The sequence below is a fragment of the Chaetura pelagica genome, unplaced genomic scaffold (assembly GCF_000747805.2).
Source record: "Chaetura pelagica isolate M959 unplaced genomic scaffold, ChaPel_1.0 scaffold170, whole genome shotgun sequence".
Classification (NCBI taxonomy): domain Eukaryota; kingdom Metazoa; phylum Chordata; class Aves; order Apodiformes; family Apodidae; genus Chaetura; species Chaetura pelagica.
In genome coordinates, this window is record NW_009952048.1 from 1,951,457 (window position 1) to 1,962,278 (window position 10,822).

The following is a 10,822-nucleotide window of genomic DNA, read 5'->3' on the forward strand; positions in this document are numbered from 1 at the left end:
AGCCGGGCCCCTCCGCACCCGCGGCTCCTTCTCGTCCGGGGGTGTGTGTGGTGTGTGTGTGTGCGGTGTGTGCGCTTGGGCGCTTTGCTTGTTTATCTCTCTTAATCCCCGTGTAACGGCCCGCGGTGCGTGGGGCATCGCCGGGTGGCAAGGTGAGGGTGTCCCCGGGCGCCTGTGGGCTGGACGTGGCCAAATCCGCTTCCCAGAGCCGTCATTCCTCTGGTTCCCTCTCGCCGCAGCGCGCCTCGGGTTGGTTGGACGGGGATGTGGTGCCGGAGGTAAGCGAGGCCCTCGGTAATTCCTGCCGGAGCTGCGGCAGGCTTCGCTTCTGCGGCAGGTGCGAGTCCCCGGACAGCGGCCCACGGAGTTCAGCAGATTAAATGAGGAGATGTTGGTACCGTCAGTGCAGAAGCCTGTTTTGTTTCGTTTGATATTAAGTGCGTTTGGTTTGGTTCTGCTGGTTTTGGTTTTCAATATGCTCCATTTTTTTTGTGCTGACACCTCACGACTGCAATGTGGAAGATGCTGAAGGAAGAGAAAATGACCTGGAATATGGAAAAAAAATGTGAAAAAGCAACTTTGTGTGCTGGGACAGCAGATGAGATGGTAACTTGCTACAGTGGCCAGTAGTTCTGGAAGTGCTGGTCAGCATGAACGGCCTCGGCTCGTTGGTCAGACAGAATGAGTGGGGCAGCATAGTGGCTGGTGTGAGCAGCCTTGGGCAGCTGACAGAAGAACCACTTCTTTCTGGATGATTTCTTCGTTTTTCAGCTGTCCACACAGCAGTGAGGTCTTAGGCTATCTCGGTTTAAACCTAGAAATACCTGGAGCAAACCACCGTGGAGCGAAGGCACCCATGGATGTATTTTGTGGCATTGTGCTCAGTGAGAATGTGCGGCCTTCGTTGCAGCCGGGAAGCTCACTGAGTCAGCAGCCTTTTCCAGCCCCCTCCTTTCTGCCATCTGTCAGATAATAAATTAATCTTATGTTATAGATGGAGGGAGCTCACTTTTTTTTCCACAATTTTCCTTCCCAGCCTATCTCCTGGCTTGTTTGGGTTTTTTTGCTGTATTTTAAAAATTAAGCCTGCATGCATGTTTCTTCTGTTTCTAAAACCCGCCAGAATATGAGATCAAATAAAAATGCTTGCAGCAGCACTGCGTTGTAATCTGCCAGTGTCTGCTCTCTTTCTCGGCCTCTTGCAACAGACAGTTGTTCATAGAGTGCCAGCTAATGCATGAAAGAGATGCTCTTCTAGCCAATTAGTAGCATTTTCAGGTGAACATAGAAAAAGATGTGGGTACAAAGTTGATATCCTTATGGATTACTTGATTGGTTTGGAAAAAGACTTCAAATTCTGCTGTTTCCTTAACTTTAAATGTGCTAGTAGAGACTGTATATAGACAGTGTATGTTATGAGCAAAAACAAGCAGAGGAAAAAAAAAAGGGATGAAAGACAAGTTTATGTAAGGAATGTGAAGATAAGTAACTTCATGAATGCTACATCTAGAACAAACTCTTTATTTCTTCCTCCTGCTTCTTTAGAGAATGTTAAGCAGTTGTAGGGTGACATTGTGATGGCATCTAAACTATACTCAAGTCTTTTACTAATTTACTAGCTCAAAATTTAAAATTTTTACTCAAAGTTGAGTAATGTTGCTGTTAATATAGGATTCCAGTGTCATGAAGTAATTAGTCAGTTGCATTTTCTGTAAGAGATTCAGAGCATCTTCTTCAGGTTCTGGATTGGAGTGGATCCCTGCAAGGATAGTTTTGGATAGAGCCTAAGTCACATCAAAAGCAAGTTCCTGTTCTTGTTTATACTCAACAGTATGTAAAAGAAGGTCCTCCTGTAGTTTTTACAGTCAGGTATGGATACGTGGAACACGTAATAGCACACAGGGTAGTAACAATGTAGCTCTGGATAAGAAATTGTCATTTCTGAGGCAATGCTGCATTGCCATTTAGTGAAATTGTATCTTAATGCCCTAAGTTCTGCTTCAACACCTGCTGGCTTTTCTGCATGTGTCTCCATTTGCCATCTGAGTGATTATGTGTTAAAATCATCAATTCAGCATTTTTAAGTGAATTCTTGCAATTCACCCTTGTGTCAAGAACTACAGCAGTGATGTTGCTCAACAGAAAACGCAAATTATGGCATGCAAGATCATTGCCTAATGTTCAATATCATTAAGTAAAAAACTATACCACGCAGCACAGTTGCTCAACAAATTATGCTATGCAATAGCATTACACAATAAATCATACTGAAACACTACTACACAGCAAAATTACACAATAAAATGTGAAGAAATTTTATTCCCACTACTACTCCTACACAAAAACTTCTCATTCATGTAAAACCAAATTTACTTGTTCTCTCGAGTTGTCTGTTCCCTTTTTTTATTGGATACCCAAGTCTGTCTGTAGCCCTTTCCTTCATATTCAGCAACAGTGTCCTAATAGCAGGTGTTTTCTAATGCTGCCATGGACTGCTGTGATGACACTTGTGTAGAACTGTGCCAGAACATCCCTCTGAGTCTTGTGCTGCTTTATTTTTGTGCTGTAAAGATTTGGTTTTTGCCTCCCCGACTTTGTGCTGTTTAAAAAGCAATCAACCTTTTCCGAGACCAAAAATACCCCCAAAAAACAAGCATGTGATGAGCCTAACTGGATTTTAGTTTTTTTTTTTTAATGATGTCACCATTTTCTTAGCATTAAGCATGCTATCTAAAGCTGGTTTGTTTGTATTTTTTATTTTTTTAAAAGCTTGTGTTTGGGAATAGCAACAATATTCTGTGACTTTTTCCCCACATATATTAACAAATACAATTTCAGCTTTAGCTTAATGGTTTTGCTTGTTAATTTGTTGAAAAACTTATTATTTTTTTCCCCTCTCCTTCCTTGATGATTTTTAGACCCCTTTCATGAAGGTCTAAAATCCAATGTAACTGTGTATTCACCTGAAAAGGATGAAGGAGGTCATTTAATAAGACATAAACTTCAAGGAGAAGTGGAAAGGACAAAAGTGTGGTCTTAGCCTTCATCAGTAGGAAAAAAAGGGTGGTCAGTGGAAGAGTTACTATCAGGAAAGTTTATCTAGGAATTCCATGCCATCATTTCTGGAAGGGCATGGGACCAGCTACAGGTAATACGCAGGGCAGGGCTTCCTTCTTTCTCTTGGCTCAGATAGCTGGTTGGGGTTAGATCAGCCAGGAAGGATTAAGGGTATGATTAGATGACTGAGCAAGTGACTTAAAGGGAGGTTCCAGGCTGAGTCCAGGGGAAACTATTAAGGTGAATAGCTCAGGACACAATCCAGGAAAGAACAAATTGGAAATCTCAAAACATGGGTGAAGAGAGCATTGGCAGTTGGAGAGGGGGAGTAGGAGGATGTGGCTCAAAAAGTAGATTTGCGAAACCATTTGTCAAAAGGATTTATTTTAGAGGAACTCATTCATTTGAATATGTCAAGCAAAAGATGGAAGGATTTACTGACTTTGGGTGAGAATTACTGTTCTTGGACCTCAAAATTAAAAGGAGGCAGGCCAGCCATGTGGGATTGCTTTGGAACAGCAACTATTACAGCTGTTGCAGTTAATAACATTACAGATTTTTTCCATCAGGAGGAAAGGAGAGGAGAAAGATGCAAACTTTCACTTTAGTGATAGGATAGTCTTCTGAGTGGCATCTGGTTCAGGGACAATATCAGTCGAGTCAGAAGCATAAGGCAATGAGGATGGGAAATGTACAGCTGCTTGCCTTAGAAGTTAACCAGTGGAGCAGCTTCCATGGGAACTCATATTGCCATAATTTTTTGTTGCCAGGAAGAACTTGGGACTAAGTTAAAAATGCTCAGGAAGTTCAGGTTCAGTTTCTTTTTCAGTCCAGGGAATAGAACTGGAAGAAGACATGTTTCTTCTTCCCTTATTCTTTTCCCCATGCAGAAACCAGGTATGGCTAAAGCATTCTGAATGCTTATGCTTCAGGAAAGTTCATTGGGGTGGTTAGCAGAACAGTCAGAGTGGTAGTACTACCTTGTAGTATATGAGGACTTGTGCCAAAGCTGTAGCCAAGTAGAATCCCAAATTAAAGTCTTCAGAGGGTGATGACTGGGCAGAGAGAACAGAGGGTGAGATGAAGGTTTATGGAACCTGTTTCACAGAGACAAAGCAGAATGTGTTTCTAAGCTTTTGAGGGGCTGGCTGAGCATCAGACTTGGTGATTTGGCATGATACTTGTCTTGTAGATACAATTTTCTTCTCAAGGGAACAGTTTTCTCAATCTATGACTGGGTAAAACACAAATATTCGACAGGAAGAAACACACCAGAGACTGAAGAAGCTAGTGTAACTGGGCTTGGCTGTCTTGTGGTATAAAGACAAAGAAAAACCTGTGGCAGAAGCAGCACTTGGAGAAATTGATTACAGAAGTAAATAATGTTAAAAGCTAGGTTATGTGAGTCTACTGTCAACCAAACTCAGCAATAGGAGCATCCCAGTTTACTTGATTTGTTTCATCAAGCACCACATTTAACTGCCTTTCAGTGGAGGGAGGGACTTCTTTAATGAAGAAAAAACAGCTGTCATTATTTAAGACAATTTGCTGGGTGTTTGAGAGAAATCCCACCCACATTTCATCACCAGGAGATTTTATCAGATTGCAGAACTCAGAAGACAATTGGAACAAAACAGAAACCAAGCATCTTTAGAAATGGAAACATCATTCAGAAAAGTACATTGCTGAAGTGGAAATATCTGCTTAGAGAGTTGTGATCACCAAGCTTCAAGAACTTGAGCCTGAGGGAGTAGCCTGAAGCAAAAGCTACTACTATGGACTGAATTGTGATGTAGGGAGTTCTCTTTCCTAAAATGAAGGAGGAGTTGTAAGTCATCACCTGCAACTCTTAGTGCAGTGAAGAGATGAAACACAAAAAAGACCTTCAAGGACCACCAGTAAGAATGTGGTATCAACTCCTGTTTCAGTACTCATTGGCATAGTCTAGAAGCAAAAGGAAATGTTTGGACAAAATGGCAAGAATATGACCAAAGTTCTAAAAATGTTAAGGCTGTGTCTGAAAATCTTTGGAGGAAATTGAGGCATGTCTTTTTTTAAATCAATGTTGCAGCATCAGTACTCTGCAGGTTCTTCAGTTCCCTTCACAGTAGCTTTCATCTTTATTCTTATTGCTATTTGAGAGTGTATGGGGGGGAGGAGGCTTTTGGCCTCCTCAGCAGTCCTTCTGGCAGACATAAGGTTCTTCTCATCCCTCTGACTGTACCTAGTTATCTCAGAGGGCTGGAGCATGTCTGCTATGAAGACAGGCTGAGAGAGATGGAGTTGTTCAGCCTGGAGAAAAGGCTCCAGGGAGACCTCCTTTCCGGTACCTGAAGGCCCTACAGGAAAGCTGGGGAGGGACTTTTTACAAGGGCATGTAGTGTTAGGATGAGGGGTAGTGGTTTTAAACCGGAAGAGGGTAGATTCAGATTAGATATTAGGAGTAATTTTTTTTCTGTGAGGGTAGTGAGACTGGCACACATTGTCTAGGGAAGCTGTGGCTGTCCCCTCTGTGGAAGTGTTCAAGAACAGGTTGGATGGGACTTTGAGCAACCTGGTGCAGTGGGAGGTGTCCCTGCAGGGGGGTTGGAACTAGATGATTTTTAAAGTCCCTTCCAATCCAAATCATTCTATGATTCTAGGAAATAGGATCTTGTCAATGGAAAAAGATTGGTTAACTGCTTTATACAGAGTTTAAGTATGCTGATCTCATGACCCTTGTATTGTATAGTCACAGAATGGTTTGGGTTGAAAGGAACCCTAATGACCATCTAGTTCCAACTACACTACCAGGGCCAGGCACACCTTCCACTAGGATCAGGTTGCTCAGAACCCCATCCAACCTATCCTTGAACACTTCCAGGGATGAAATATCCAAAGTTGCTCTGGGCAATGTGCTCCAGTATCTCACCACCTTCACAGAAAATATTTTTTTTCTAAGATCTATATCTACCCTCTTTCAGCTTAAAACCATTACCCCTCATCCTGTCACTACATGCCCTTTTCTAAGTCCCTCCCCAGCTTTCCTGGAGCTCTTTCAGGTACTGAAAGGCCGCTCTAAGTCCTCCGTGGAGCCTTCCCCTCTCCAGGCTGAACAACCCCAACTCTCTCAGCCTGTCTTCATAGGAGAGATGCTCCAGCCCTCTGATCATCTTCGTGGCCCTCCTGTGGACTCGCTGCAACAGCTCCATGTTGTTCTTGTGTTGCGAACTCCAGAGCTGGACACAATACTCCAGGTGGGTTCTCACAAGAGTGGAATAGAGGGGGAGAATCACTTCTCTTGACCTGCTTGGCCACACTTCTTTCGATGCAACCCAGGATACAGCTGGCTTTCTGGGCTGCTAGCGTGCATTGCTAACTCTTGTTGAGCTTCTTATTAACCGACATCCCCAGGCAGCTACTGCAGAAAGCCAAGTGATTAGATGTTTAAAATTGCAGCACACCGTGAATTACTCTAGTGGAGTTCTCAGCAGATCAAGTTTCTCAGCTAAGGCTGCATGCCATTAGTGAGGTGCAAATCAGCATGTCATCCTGGAGCCACTTACTGCAATGAGGTGAAGAATTCCTGAGTGGTTAAAATATCTGTGGCTTGAACCAGATGCATTCATCCTGTGGACTGCACTGGTTATTTAAATTGAATGAGCACAATGATTGAACTCCTAGGTAGCTGTCCAGAGGTGGAGAAATTTAACTAGAAGTTGATTGTGGTACTAGTCATTCTGTGTCTATGCTGTGCTTAGGGGTGAACAGGCATGTCTTTATAGCTATGGAAGACCAGAGAGGTTGTATTCAGGGCAGCTATGCTGTAGTATCCTCTGCAACCAGGAAAGACTGCTGCACAAGGACCATAAGTAGAGGAAGGTGTAGAAAACTTAGGATATGGTTCCTTTTAAGGTCTTGTAGGTCAGATACCATGAGAAGTGGGTGAAACGAGACTGCTTTTTCCTATGCATAAGTCCAGACAGGATTTTTGAGTAACTCAGTTTATGTGGAAAGGATTAATAGAGAATTAAAATGAAAGAATGAATGAAGAAGCACCAAATGGCTTTGGAGATACTTTTGGAAGGAAGAATTTGCTAGGATGCAAGAGGGGGGGGGGGGGTATGAAAAAGCCTGGAGTATGTACTGGAGAATTTTTTGAGGTAAGGCAAATGAGGCTAAACGTGAATGATCTCAAAAACTGAAGTAAAATGATAGTTCATTTTGCTAAAAAGAATTAGCTGTAAAAAGTAAGACAGTTTTGGCTTTTAAAGAGTGTTGCTATGAGTGGAGTGTGTGTGTAGCACAGAAATTGGGACAGTGGGCTTTTGAGGGCAGGTCTGATCCAGAACATAGAGCCTAAAGGGTGGCTACAAAGAAGATGGAGACTCCCTATTTACAGGGAGTCACATGGAAAAGACAAGGGGTAATGAGCACAAGTTGCTTCTGGGGAGATTCTGATTGGACACAAGAGGGAAACATTTCACCATGAGGACAATCAAACGTTGGAATAGGCTCCCAAGGGAAGTGGTAGATTCTCCCACATTGAACAGTTCTAAGTCTCAGCTTGACAGGATGCTGAGCCATCTCATATAACCAGTAGTAGTAGCTTGAAAGGTTGGACCAGATGATCCTTGAGGTCCGTTCCAACCTGGCATTCTGTGATTCTATGATTTCTCTGACTAGTAAGCTGTTTTATGACAGGGCTTTGCTTTCTCAGGCTGTATTTGAAAACAAAGTTGAAGCTACCATTGCGTTTCATAAGGAACTCGTGTGTGACACTATCTGACTGACATCTCCTTTAGGAAGATGTAGATGAGGGATACATAGTTTCTGGATCTTGTTTAGGTGGTAAGGGTGTACAACCATGCTGAGTTTTGTCAAGACTCAAGTGCTTTTAGGTGTATAGGCTTCAAGGACTTGTGGCATTTTAAGGACATAAATAAAGACAGCTCTGAAGTTCAGGTCTGCCAAGACTAAAGTGTCAGGTCTGTATAGATTTTCAGGGCTGCACCCTAGACTGTAGGTAAAGCAGCAAGTAGCTCCAAGGCAAGCCTAGAGATTAATCAAGTACAACATGTTTTGTATTAACTCTCATTGTGTGTGCTTGGATCTCAAGATAAACATGAACTAGTTTGCCTTTATATCATGGAAGGTGAGGGGGAATAAACAACTTCAATTTGGCTTGCATTTGATGCAAGATAATGGCATGCTTGTGAGCATTAACTGCTCTTGGTTTTGTCTGGTTAACTCCCTTATGTACCTGCAACTCAATTCCTTCCCTCATGTACTTGAATAATTTCAGTGGTTCCTTAACTCTTGCCCTGGAGCACTCTTTCTCTCTGTGGCATTGTGTCTGCTTACACCATGAGATGCTTCTCTAGTTTACCCTATCTATCCACTACTCACATGTACTCCTCTGTTCCAGAGCAGTTGTGGACTCTTGACTCTTTGGTTTGTTTCCATCATAATTTCTTATTCCTCTTATCTCTTCATTATCTCAGAAGTGTCTCCTTCCAGCTCTATGTTATGCTTCAGTTGGCATGTTTGACTATGGTGTTTTTCTTTTCATTTTTTTGTTTTGTTTTTATCTGCTTATAGGTGTCATCTCCTCATTTCCCTCACAGTTGTAAAATATGTGAGAAATTTTTTTATTGCTTTCTACATGCTCACAGAGTGTTGCTGGAAGAAGGGAATTCATAAGCCATATTTTTCACTTTTTCTGTTGAGCCAGTAGTTCTTACCTCTCTACATAAGAATTTATGTCCTATTTGTAGAGCATAATTGTAACACCTTTTTTAAAAAAAAAAAACCAAACAAAACAACAACCGTTTTATTATACTCTAAAGGAAAAAAATAGGGGATACAGGTGCTAAACTGAGTAGCTGGGCTGTGAATAAGAGACTTCATATTTTCTGAGTTTGCTTTTAATATTTAGTGGTTTACCAGGAACAGATGTGCCCAGTAGAAATACTTACACATAGGGTACCCAAAAATGCTTTCATCTTCAGGTCAGATTTTCTTCTACTCTGTCTAATCTCAGTTTCAGTAATCCATGAATTTCTGCTGAAGAGTGAGAAACTGTATTGCAGAAACCATTAAAGAAGCTTAGAATTGTGAGGCACATATTACCATGGAAGGTAACACAACTGTAGAAAATGAAGAGACTTATTTGTAGCAGTAATTTGGGTATCACATTATTTAGCTGCCAAAGTTACTGGTTTGCTACTGTATACTTCGTGAGTGGAAGGTTCAAACACTAAGCATTCTTCTGATCATCTTTGGGTCTAAGAACATTTTGTCATTCAGTTCATGTTTTGAAAAGCAACATTTCAAAATTACTCTCATTTTTTGTGTTGGTTCTGCTATCCCCCCCCCATTTGACATCTTTACTGATGTTGAAGATGTATTGAAGAAATAAGTTCTAAATGTTTTGCAGTGTTATTTTTCTTTGGAGGCTTTGAGTAATGTACTTGTGTTAGACTAACAAGAGATATAATGCAATGCATAACTGTAAATTTTACTTCTGCCCTTGAACTTTGGAGATAAGAACTAATATATTTCAATAATTCCTATTGTACTTTTCACTCAAAACAGAATTCCCACCTCCCAGAATTTTGTAAAACCAAACAGATAACCAACATCCTTGTTGTGATGCAAACTGAAAAAAAACCTTCCTGTTTAGTTAAACATCTGTATCATCTGCTGTATTAGAACATTAGCAAAGCATGTATCTGTGCTGAACTTACTGTCCTGTGTGTGCTGTATATGTAATCTCTCTCTCTACGGTGGGGAAGGCCCTGCAGAGTTATTATTAAGCTGTTATTAATAATCCTTCACATTTTTCATGGATGTTAGCTTCTAACTAAGGAAATCTAATTTTAAAAAAATCTGTCTATGCAGCAAATTTATTCTGTGATCATCCCCTTCGGCTTTATAAAACCCCAAATCATACTAGGCAGGCCAGTAGTCTAATCTGTTATTGCAACATTGAATGTGCATAAATCCTGTGTTTATATTGCTACTTACTGATACCCTTACAACTATTTTCATAGTACCAAAATCCCCCACTTTTCTGTGAAGTCTCTAGTCTGAGCTCTCAGAAATACAGTTTTGGCTAAAACCAGAGATGTTTGAATAAAAGTTTCAATAAAGAAAACGCTGTAGAAGGAATGTTTGTTGAAGTATGTTTATGCAGCACTTTTGTATCTTTAGAAATACAGAAACATGGGCTGGATCATAGAGTTTTCTGCAACTAGTTCATAAAACTGCATCCCAGGGGTTGGTGGGGAAAGTTGGTTTTCTTGATTTGTAACCTGTAACACTTAAGAAAAGGCATGCAGATATTACTGCGCTGGGCATGCAGCTTGCTTTTGTGATGGTTGGCAAAGTAAGATTTGACAAATGATTGAGTGTTATGTGCCTCACGTGCCTACTATCTTGCAAATCTTGTGTAAGCTTCAGTGAGGATTATATTTTTATTCCTTGAAGCAGTGTGTTTGCACTGTCCTCATAAATCATCAGCGGAGGTGGTAAATAAAGAAAAAAATGAACAAGACAATTTCTTTGACTTGACAAACATGAGACTTGATGGTGAATTGGTACAGCTCCTGAACTTCATAAGAATTCTATTATTATCCTTGTCTAGAAACAAAGACAACATAGTATTAGTGATTAATTGATGGAGGTCCCTAGAAGAATAAAATGCTAGTTAGAATAATGGAAATACTGGTTAAAATCATCTGACCTTTTAACAGCAAATTAGGCATTAGGGGATTAGGCATTC